Genomic DNA, 11,619 nt, shown 5'->3' with positions numbered 1-11,619 from the left:
AACTGGAAGTTTGTACCTTTTGATGCCCTTCACCCATCCCCCCCACAAGGTTTTTGTTTAATGCATCACTCTTTAAAGCTGTCCACATGTCCATGCTTTTTAGTAAGTAATTTTAGGTCTTGCGTGTTTTTTGAATAGTTTCCGTGTAGCGACATAATACACATTGTTTAAATTTTTAATAGCTTTGTCGTATTTGAGTTGATATGGGAAATTTTGGTAAACTGGGATCCTTGACAGGCACGTTATCTTTTATTTTTTTTGGTATTATATATACTACAACGGTGGCCTTTTTTTTTTTTTTTTTTTGCATGTAGTTTGCCGCTTTTGTGTTGTTTCCTTCAGATCAATTTTAAGAAATGAGAATATTGGGTGACTTTTGATACATATTGCCTGATTGCTGACCAAAAAGTTGAACAAGGTAATAATTTCCTAAGCAATTTAACGGTGTTTGACAAAAATTTTACCAACTTCTGGTAATATGATTTAAGTCATTTTTTTTTGTTCTTTTTGTTCCTGTGAGAGGTGCAGAACATGCAGGTTGAATTGGAAATCGCCTGCAGGTGATCCCACTGCATTGCAAAAGCTAGTGCGTTTTCTACAGGTATGGAGGAAAACGCAGGTTTTACTTTGTGGGGCAGACTGGTCTGTTTGCCAACATCAGAAGGTAGTCTTGTAACATCTCCGTGCCTTCCCTTTTCAACTGTTTCTTTACACAGTTGTGCTCAAGGGCCCTGCCTGAAATATTTAGTAATCAGAGTGTCTGGCGGTGGGGGTGAGGCATCTGTGTCTAACAGATTTCCCAAGTGATTCTGAGGCCACCCAACGTTGGAGAGCTGCCTCAGGTCCACCTCCTAGCTGATTTCCTGCTCCGCTCCTCCACAGAGCACGTCTCTCCTGCTGGTAAAGGCAGGGCTCTGTTGTGAACAGAGGCCTGTTGTACAGAGAGAGTGAATTGTGTAGCCACGCCCTTCCTAACGTGGAGTAGCTGGGTTCATTCTGTGAACAATAAGCCAGTCTTTCTAAGAGTTTGAACTGCATAGAAACAGCTCCTTCTCTGAAGTCTGCGTTTTATTTAAGTTCTGGTTAAGTCATAGAATTCTCCAGATCCAAGCCATGTCCTGCTCAGCCTTTGGTTGCCTCTGGGGTGACAAACAGACCTCTCGTCCCAATAGCAACAGCCATAATAGACTGAACACCCACCATCTGCCAGGCACTAGGCTGGGTGCTGTAGGAGTACTTTTGTCAGGTCTTAGGTCAACATTTAAAGGTAGATGCTGTTTTCATTTCATAACGAGAGGAAGCTGAAGCTTAGTTAGAGCACTTGAGTAATGTGTCCATGGTCACACAGCTGCAGAGTAGCAGAGTTTGGCTCTTGGATTCTTCAGCTTCCTTTCCACTTATCTCTGTTTTTTTCCAGCACAGGTTATTCTTCCTGCATGGAAGGTCACTGGGCTGCCTTGGGGGAAAGTCTGCTTCCAGCACCCGGCAGCATCTGGAGAGGCCTCTTCACTGGTCAGGAAGGATGTAGAAATGCAAGTTTCCCACTAAGGTTTCCATGAGGGTTAGTCAGATCTGGGGACCTACAGTCCATTTTGGATTTGAGTCCCTGATTTGAAATCTACCCTTGGGCAGTCCAGACTCCTAAAGACTTTATAGAAACTGTTTTTTTTTTTCTTTTTATTGTAGTAAAATATATATAATATAAAATACGCCATTGTAACCATTTTAAAGTATATAATTCAGTGGCATTAATGACATTCACATTGGGTAACAGTCACCACAATCTGCTTCCAACTCTTTCCCATCACCCCAGACAGGAACTCTGTAATTATTAGGCGGTAAATCCCTGTTCATCCCTCTTCCTCAGCCCCTGGTAACTTCTAATCTTCTAGTTCTATGAATTTGCCTATTCTAGATATTTCATAGAAATGGAATAATATATGTCCTTTTACGACTGGTTTATTTCACTTAACGTAATGTTTTCAAGGTTCATTTATGTTGTAGCCTGTGTCAGAATGTTATTCCTTTTAAATTGCTGAATAATATTCTGTTGTATGGATATTGTACATTTTATTTATCCTTTATCTGCTGATGGAACTTGCGTTGTTTCCACTTTCTGACTATTGTGACTAATGCTGTAATGTATGTTGGTTTACAAATTTCTGTTTGAGTCTTTTTTTCAATTCTAGGTATATACCTAGGAGTAGAATTACTGGATCATGTGGTAATTCCATGTTTAGCTTTTTGAGGAACTGCCATACTTTTTCCACAGTGGCTGTACATTTTTACATTCCCAACAGCATCGTACAAGGGTTTCAGTTTCTCCACATCCTTGTCAACACTTGTTATCTTCTCTTTGTTTTTGTTTTTTAAAATTATAGCCATCTGAGTAGATGTGAAGTAGTATCTCACTGTGGTTTTGATTTGCATTTCCCTAATGACTAAGATGTTGAGCATCTTTTCTTGTTCTCCTTGGCTATTTGTATATCTTCTTTGGAGAAATATCCATGTATCTGTGCAAGTCCTTTGCCCATTTTATTTTTTTAGATTGAAGTATAGTTAATTTACAACGTTGTGTTAGTTTCTGGTATACAGCAAAGTGATTCAGTTATACATATATATATATTTTCATATTCTTTTCCATTATCGCTTATTACAAGATATTGAATATAGTTCCCTATGCAATACAGTAGGACCTTGTTGTTGTCCTTTGCCCATTTTTAAAAAAATTTTGCGGTACGTGGGCCTCTCACTGTTGTGGCCTCTCCCGTTGCGGAGCACAGGCTCTGGACGCGCAGGCTCAGCGGCCATGGCTCACAAGATATTGAATATAGTTCCCTATGCAATACAGTAGGACCTTGTTGTTGTCCTTTGCCCATTTTTAAAAAAATTTTGCGGTACGTGGGCCTCTCACTGTTGTGGCCTCTCCCGTTGCGGAGCACAGGCTCTGGACGCGCAGGCTCAGCGGCCATGGCTCATGGGCCTAGCGGCTCCGCGGCATGTGGGATCTTCCCGGACTGGGACACGAACCTGTGTCCCCTGCATTGGCAGGTGGACTCTCAACCACTGCGCCACCAGGGAAGCCCCTTTGCCCATTTTTAAATTGGATTGTGTGTCTTTTTGTTTTTGAGTTTTAGGAGTTCTTACATATTCTGAATATTAAACTCTTATCAGATATATGATTTGCAGATATTTTCTCCCATTCATTCTATAGGTTGTCTTTTCACTTTCTTGATAACGTATGTTCTTTGCTGCACAAAAGTTTTTAATTTTGATGAAGTCCAATTAATGCATTTTTTCTTTTGCTGTTTATGCTTTTAGTGTCATATCTAAGGATCTATTGCCAAATCTAAGGTCTTGGCAATTTACTCTCGTGTTTTCTTCTTAGAGTTTTACACATCTAGCTCTTCCATTGAGGTTGTTGACCCATTTTGAGTTAGTTTGTATAAATAGTGTGAGATAGGGCTCTAACTTCGTTGTTTTGCATGTGGATGTCCAGTTGTCCCAGCACCATTTGTGGAAGACTAATGACGACTGTACTTATCTTCTGTGTCACTCAGTTGGCGCTTATGTTTTGCTTTGGGTTTTTGACTTCACCACCTGCCCTCCTCAACCTCAACACCCTCCCACCCTGCCTTGTTTTCTTCCCTGGAGACAGGATTGGTGGATGTTGCATGTGTATTGCAGCTTTGCTACTTGACGTGTAAGATACACTTAGTAAATGTGAGTTCCCTTTCTTTAGATTTTGTATAGTTACTTTTAAGTCTCCTGTGTTACCATGTAGATTATAAGGACCTTCAGAGTAGACGATATATCTCTGTTTTCCAATTTCCAACCTTCTTTTCTCCCCCATTCACTCTAGTGCCCAGTCCAGTACTGTGTAAGCGATGTGCTTAACTTTTATTGACTGAATTGTGAAGCTAAACATAGATCTTTGTGAATATATTTGGGTAATTGCAGAAAATTATTCTTTTTTGGGGGGCAGGTGGGGCTGTACCACACAGCTTGTGGGATCTTAGTTCCCCAACCAGGGACGGAGCCAGGGCCCACGGCAGTGAAAGGGCCAAAGTCTTAACTACTGGACTGCCAGGGAATTCCCAGAAAATTATTCTTAAAAGAATAATAATCAGTATATTATAAAGTTCTTTAAGATTTTAAGTTCAGGTCCTTTTAAGTCATTTTCCCAAATGTGGGGATTAATAATAGTATTGGGCCTTTCAAATGCCTTAGGAATTTTTTTGTATGTGACATTAGCTATATGGATAAATGTCAGTTAGGCTGCATAATACGGTGTTCATTTCATGGATGATTAAAACATTTTTAACTTGTTATTTAAGATTATGATGCGTTTTAAATTGGGAATTTTACTCATTTTAGGTGTGATTTTGTATATCTGGACCCTGCCTTTTCATTTTTGACAGATGCTCTTTTTTTAAAAATAAATTTATTTATTTATTTTTGGCTGCGTTGGGTCTTCTTTGCTGCGCGCGGGCTTTCTCTAGTTGCGGCGAGCGGGGGCTACTCTTCGTTGCAGCGCGCGGCCTTCTCACTGTGGTGGCTTCTCATTGTTGCAGAGCACAGGCTCTAGAGCGCGGGGGGCCGCAGTAGTTGTAGCACGCGGGCTCAGTAGTTGTGGCTCGCAGGCTCTAGAGCACAGGCTCAGTAGTTGTCGTGCATGGGCTTAGTTGCTCCGCGGCATGTGGGATCTTCCCAGACCAGGGCTCGAACCCATGTCCGCGGCATTGGCAGACGGATTCTTAACCCCTGCGCCACCAGGGAAGTCCCGACAAATGCTTTTAATTTCAAAAATTATTTTGAATTTGTATACAAGGAGTGTATATTACTTTTCTAACAAGAGAATTAAGTATCATTAGAAAATCTTCTTTTGCCTAGAAATCTGAAAAGTTAACTGGTGGACAAGTATCTGATCTTTCTCTCTGGGTCCGTATTATCAGATTTCCCTCCATCACACTCTTTAGTGTTCAGTAGGGTCTAATGTTACTTGTCCTAAGTGATCAGACCTCCCTTGGGAGTCCATTTTGTAATCTGCCATCCAGATATCAGGGAGGGGAAGGCTCATTTTAAAGGTTGGCCTTTGGCGTTTTGTTTTCCAGTAGGTTTTGACTCCTAAGTAGGTATTCCTTAGCATCTTGTTATAAACACTTATCATGAGGTACTGGTTATTCATCTGGGAGGGGGGCAGGTGGGAAGGAGAGATGCTATTTTCTTTTGCTACCTCTGGCCTTATTTATGGAGAATTTGGGCCTGGTATGTATCTAAATCTAAGGCTATATCTTTGTCTAACAAGTTTGACTTTAAGAAGTATTTTTATCACTTAATAGATCACCCTCCAGACATAGGATCCCATTCTGAGGAGGGTGGCCCTTTCAGAAGAAATGCTCTCCTGCCACGCTCGTGATGCAGGCTGACGGGGTGCTGCTTCAGCCTGTTGCTGATTGAACTCGCCTGTTGGTAGCCATTGCCTGTGGCCTGTGACTGCGTTTATAAAGGGAACACGATGGGAAAAGCTTTTCTTACTCTCATTCGCTTCAGAATTTGGAGTAGATTTCGGAAATTGCCACAGAAGCATTTGTTTAGACAGTGTAACAGTATTTAGCCAAATTGTGTAGTAATGGTTTTGTGGAACCATGAAAGCGTGACCAAGCCCTGGAAGATGAAGCACACGTTATAGTCATCTGCTCGCTAGATCTGTTTTGGGGTGGCGTGGGTGACCGGAGGGGACACAGAAAGTGCGCACATAGGTGTTCATGAGAAATGGACCCCAAACGCTGAAAGCCCTTAAGGGAAACCACTGCTGTTAAAATGAGAGAGTTTTTCGGGGGTGTATCTGGGTAATTAGTAGAGAATATGCACCACGTACTCTGATGAGAATCTTCAACAGACTTGACTGTTGTGCCTGAGGACAGAGAGCAGGGCTGTCAGCCTTGTTCCCAGAGAGCTCTGCCCCCAGGGAGGCGGGACAAGCAAGGAGTCCCCTGGTGAGTGAGCTGAGGGCAGTGTGGAAGGCTGAGGCGGGAAGGGCTTCTCACCTGGCAGTGGGGAAGGAGGTGTCCCTTCCTGTTTTCATCGGAAGGATGTGAAGCCCTGAACAGGTCCACAGCCCCCTGGCTGTACACTCTGGGGCCTAGCTGTTGCCTTCCATTTGTGAGAGAGCTATGTTGGCTGGAGACCGAGCTTGTGACAGGGGACAAGGGGCCTGACTCTTGGCCATGTTAACCCCACGGTCTAATGTTGTGAAGTGGCCAAGAAAGCACCCTAGCTGGGAGAAGGCTGAAAGTAACCTCTCACAGAGAACCCTGGGTCTTAATAAAATCCGGACTCTTCTATTTTACTGGAATCATCAACTGATCATTCATTCCGTTTTGGAATTTTGGGGGTGGGGTTAGACATTATGCTTTTGGGAAATTGGTTGCTATTGAGATTGCATATGGATAGTTATGGCATTATTAAACTTATGTAATTTTTATTGTAGTCACAAGCTTATTACATGCATTATTGGCTGTAAAAAATTTTTTAAAGCATACCTCAGGGGTATTCTTGTGGGCCTGAAGGTTCCTTTCATCTTGTTTAAGTTACCTAGAAAGGAGAGATAGAACTGCTAGTTGAATGCATTAAATTTTTTTTTTTTTTTTTTGCGGTACGTGGGCCTCTCACTGTTGTGGCCTCTCCCGTTGCGGGGCACAGGCTCCGGACGCGCAGGCCCAGCGGCCATGGCTCACGGGCCCGGCCGCTCTGCGGCATGTGGGATCTTCCCGGACCGGGGCGCGAACCCGTGTCCCCTGCATCGGCAGGCGGACTCTCAACCACTGCGCCACCAGGGAAGCCCATGCCTTTTGCTTTTATTGTTTTTACTTAATATATCTTGGAAATCAGTCTATGTCAGTATCAATACATTAAAGGCTTCTTCATAGTTTTTTGAAAATGAAGAGTCTGGCTGAATAGTATGCCGTTGTATGGCATACCATAATTTACCCAGCCCTCTACTAAGGAACATTTAGTTTTTTCCAGTCTTTTGCATTTATAAAACTATGCTATAAAGAATAATCCTATAATAATTTATTTTGCGTGTGTATGAATGAATTCCTGTAAGTCGACATTTTGGGTTGAATGTATGTGTCATGAAAATTTTGAGAGATATTGCCGAATTACTCATCTTAGAGGTTTTAACAAAACCCGGCCAGCGATAAGAGAATCCTATAGTTAGTACACTTAAAAATGTAATTTTATAAAAGCGTATGACCTAAAAGTAATTTTGTAGACGTGTATGACTGTCTTGTGTTATTTTTGAATTAAAACATGGCTGTAGTTCAGTGATCAAAAACTAATTGAGCACTTTTCTTCTCATTACTTGTGTGTTTTTGTTTTTTGCCTGTCTTTGATTTTGCAGGAACTCCATGGCTGGAAGAGCTTCAGAAATACACTTTGCTTCCCTATAGGTGTGACCAGTGCTGCCTGCTAGAGATGAGTATACTAGAGATGGACAATTTGCTGAATAACTAGCTTTTTAAATGTTTTTCAGTTCTTTGTAGTAACTGATGATGTCTGTGGCTTCAGGATTACGGTTCTTTTTGACTTTACAAATAACCTTCTGGTATTTATTGGACGCAATATGCTCATACTAGAAAGAATATGAGCATCTTAATGTTTTGAAATGTGTATTTCCTTTGACTAGATACTGTATGTACATGGTTAAAAAAGTTTAAAAGGTGCCCAGGGATAGAGAGTGAAATGTAAGCCTTCCTCCACCCTTTTTATCATTCTTCCACATCCCATTCCCAGAGGCAGCTGCTGCTTCTAGCTTCTTGACTCTGGTCTTCCAGATAACCTGTGCGGTGCAGGCTGGCGGCATTGCTCTGTTAGGACCACTGTTATTTTTTATTTTTTTAACATCTTTATTGGAGTATAATTGCTTTACAGTGGTGTGTTTCTGCTTTATAACAAAGTGAGTCAGTTATACACTGTTATTTTTAACATTTTTTTTTTCTTTTAAAATTTTTTATTGAAGTCTAGTTGATTTACAGTGTTGTGTTAGTTTCTGGTGTACAGCAAAGTGATACAGTTACACATATATTTTTCATATTCTTTTCATTATGGTTTATTACAGGCTATTTAATATAGTTCCCTGTGCTATACAGTAGGTCCTTATTGTTTATTTTATATATAGTAGTGTGTATCTGTTAACCCCAAACTCCTAATTCATCCCTCCCCCACCCCCTTTCCCCTTTGGTAACCGTAAGTTTGCTTTCTATGTCTGTGAGTCTGTTTCTGTTTTGTAAGTAAGTTCATTTGTGTCATGTTTTAGATTCCACATATAAGTGATATCATGATATTTGTCTTTCTTTGGCTGACTTACTTCAATTAGTATGAGAATGTCTAGGTACATCCATGTTGCTGCAAATGGCATTATTTCATTCTTTTTTCGGCTGAGTAGTATTTCATTGTATATATGTACCACATATCCATTCATCTGTCGATGGACATTTAGGTTGCTTCCACGCCTTGGCTATTGTAAACAGTGCTGCTGTGAACATTGGGGTGCATGTATCTTTTCAAATTAGAGTTTTTGTCTTTTCTGGGTATATGCCCAGGAGTGGGATTGCTGGATCATATGGTTAACTCTATTTTTAGTTTTTTAAGGAACGTCCATACTGTTTTCCACAGTGGCTGCACCAGTTTACATTTCCAGCAGCACTGTAAGAGGGTTCTGTTTTCTCCACATCCTCTCCAGCATTTATTATTTGTAGCCTTTTTTTTTTTTTTTTTTTTTGTGGTACGCGAGCCTCTCACTGTTGCGGCCTCTCCCGTTGCGGGGCACAGGCTCCGGACGCGCAGGCTCAGCGGCCACGGCTCACGGGCCCAGCCGCTCCGCGGCACGTGGGATTTTCCCGGACCGGGCATGAACCCATGTCCCCTGCATCGGCAGGCGGGCTCTCAACCACTGCGCCACCAGGGAAGCCCTATTTGTAGACTTTTTGATGATGGTCATTCTGACCGGTGTGAGGTGATACCTCATTGTAGTTCTGATTTGCATTTCTCTAATAATTAGCGATATTGAGCAGCTTTTCATGTGCCCATTGGCCATCTTTATGTCTTCTTTGGAGAAATGTCTCTTTAGGTCTTCTGGCTGTTTTTTGATTGGGTTGTTTGTTTTTTTATTATTGAGTTGTAAGAGCTGTTTGTATATTTTGGATATTAACCCCTTTTTGGTCGTATTGTTTGCAGATATTTCCTCGCATTCTGTAGGTTGTCTCTTCTTTTTGTTTATGGTTTCCTTTGCTGTGCAAAAGCTTGTAAGTTTGATTAGGTCCCATTTGTTTATTCTTGTTTTTATTTCTGTTGTCTTGGAAGCCTGACCTAAGAAAACACTGCTACGATTTATGTCAGAAAACGTTTTGCCATGTTCTCTTCTAGGAGTTTTATGATGTCATGTCTTACATTTAAGTCTCTAATCCGTTTTTAGTTTGTGTGTATGGTGTGAGAGAGTGTTCTAACTTCATTGATTTACATGTGGCTGTCCAGCTTCCCCAGCACCACTTGCTGAAGAGACTGTCTTTTCTCCACTGTATATTCTTACCTCTTTTGTCGAAGATTAATTAACTATAGGTGTGTGGGTTTATTTCTGGGTTTAACATGTATTTTTAAAAATTATATAAATAGTACATTTTCATTGTAGAAAATAGAGTGTTAATGCTTTGATATGTTTCTTTCCATACTTTTTCTATGTACCAAGAATATAAGTGACTACTTTTTATTTCACAAACAAAAAGGACATCAGAAACATGGAGTTTTCTAGTTTACTTTTTTCATTAAACTGATTGTAGATATTTTTCCAGGGCAATAAGAACACATTTTTACTTTGGTTTTCAGTGATTGAGTGGTATGCTATTGTTTGGATGTACTGTAATTTCTTTCCGAATTTCCTGTTCTTGAACATTTATTTTCATTAAAAAGTCTTTTTCACGAACAGCTGCAGTGAACAACTTGATATATACATTTTAGAATACTTAACAAATTATTTCCTTAGATGAATTCTTAGATTTGGACCTGTTGGATCAAGACATATTTAAAGGTTATTGATAGAGGTTTCCAAATTGCCCTAGATAGTTACGAATTTTATTCTCATCAGCAGTGTATTAAAATATGTATTTGATTATATTCAATTACATTCTTTTTTAAAAAATTAATTAATTAATTAATTTTTGGCTGCGTTGGGTCTTTGTTGCTGCACGCGGGCTTACTCTAGTTGCGGTGAGCGGGGGCTGGCCGTTCTTCGTTGCAGTGCATGGGCTTCTCATTGCGGTGACTTCTCTTGTTGTGGAGCACAGGCTCTAGGTGCGTGGGCATCAGTAGTTGTGGCACGCGGGCTCAGTAGTTGTGGCTCGCGGGCTTTAGAGTGCAGACTCACTAGTGTGGCACACGGGCTTAGTTGCTCCGTGGCGTGTGGGATCTTCCTAGACCAGGGCTCGAACCTGTGTCCCCTGTGTTGGCAGGTGGATTCTTAACCACTGTGCCACCAGGGACGTCCTCAATTACATTCTTAAGTGATTTTTTTTTGTTTAAAAGTAGGACTAGAGTTAGGTTTTTAGGCATTTTAAAGAAAACCATGTTAGTAATGAGTAGGAATAAGTCAGTGTTGGAAAAATATTGAGGTAGTCACAACTCAGTTTGGAAATCGAGCATCTGTATGTACAGTTCCGTACATACTGATATAGGCAAGGCACAGATCTCCTTTTGTGCTTTTCTTTTGGATTTTTTTTCTTGAATCCATAAAATATGAATGTAAAAAGGCTATTGTAGTAATAGCAGTGTTCTGTTATAGTTGATCTGATAAATATAGGAAAATTTCCCTAGCTGTTACGTGTAAGCTTAGTAGAGTACAGATTTAAAGTCTATATGCTTGAAATCTGGTTGAATGGTGGATAGGTAGGAAGCCGTATGTGAAGTTGTGTTTTCAGTGTTTCCAGTCCATCAGGTTCTGCGTCTTCAGTCTGAATCTTTCTGGAGCAAGGAACAGAAGCAAGGGAAACGATTTGGGCGTGAGAGACAGTAGCAGAGCATGTGTTTTCATGGCAGTGCACGCCTAAGACAGAGCTTTACCCAGGGGTGACCTTATGTTTATTTCATCGTTGTAGTCTTTCCTTTTTCTCTGTCTACTAAGGAGTCATCAGAAAAGTAGCTAATCTTCCAGGAAAGTACCTTGATGTACTGTTGGAATAGATCCTTCACTTGTCTTTCCCTCCCCAGTGGACCTGGAATTCGTTGACAGATTGGCTGGCACATTAGGTATTTAAGGAACTTTAGGAAACTAGGACCAAGAGCCTGTCCACATCATGTACATCTTTTCACTTTTTTCCTCTTTTCATTTTGGCATAATTATAGATTCACAAGAAGAGGCAAAAATAGTACAGAGAGTTTCTCTTCACCATTCACCTAGTTTCCTCCAATGGTTTATGTTACCCTTTTTCTTCTCTCTCTTTCCTATTTTTTTTTTTTTTTTTTGTGGTATGCGGGCCTCCCTCTGTTGTGGCCTCTCCCGTTGCGGGGCACAGGCTCCGGACGCGCAGGCCCAGTGGCCAGGGCTCACGGGCCCCGCCGCCC

The 11,619-nt window shown here is 41.0% G+C and overlaps 1 protein-coding gene across 1 annotated transcript in view; it reads left to right on the top strand.

Moving 5' to 3' along the window:
* The first annotated feature begins 399 nt into the window (after window positions 1–399).
* CLASP1 (cytoplasmic linker associated protein 1) overlaps window positions 400–11,619 on the top strand; it is a 273,539-nt gene continuing 262,319 nt past the window's right edge. The window contains exon 1 of the mRNA XM_055087270.1: window positions 400–418. The gene's annotated coding sequence lies outside the window, so the exon portion shown is untranslated. The remainder of the gene's footprint in view (window positions 419–11,619) is intronic.

Source organism: Physeter macrocephalus, chromosome 2 (assembly GCF_002837175.3).
Source record: "Physeter macrocephalus isolate SW-GA chromosome 2, ASM283717v5, whole genome shotgun sequence".
Lineage (NCBI taxonomy): Eukaryota > Metazoa > Chordata > Mammalia > Artiodactyla > Physeteridae > Physeter > Physeter macrocephalus.
The sequence above is the reverse complement of the archived record's forward strand: the minus strand, read 5'-3'. Positions and strand labels throughout refer to the sequence as shown.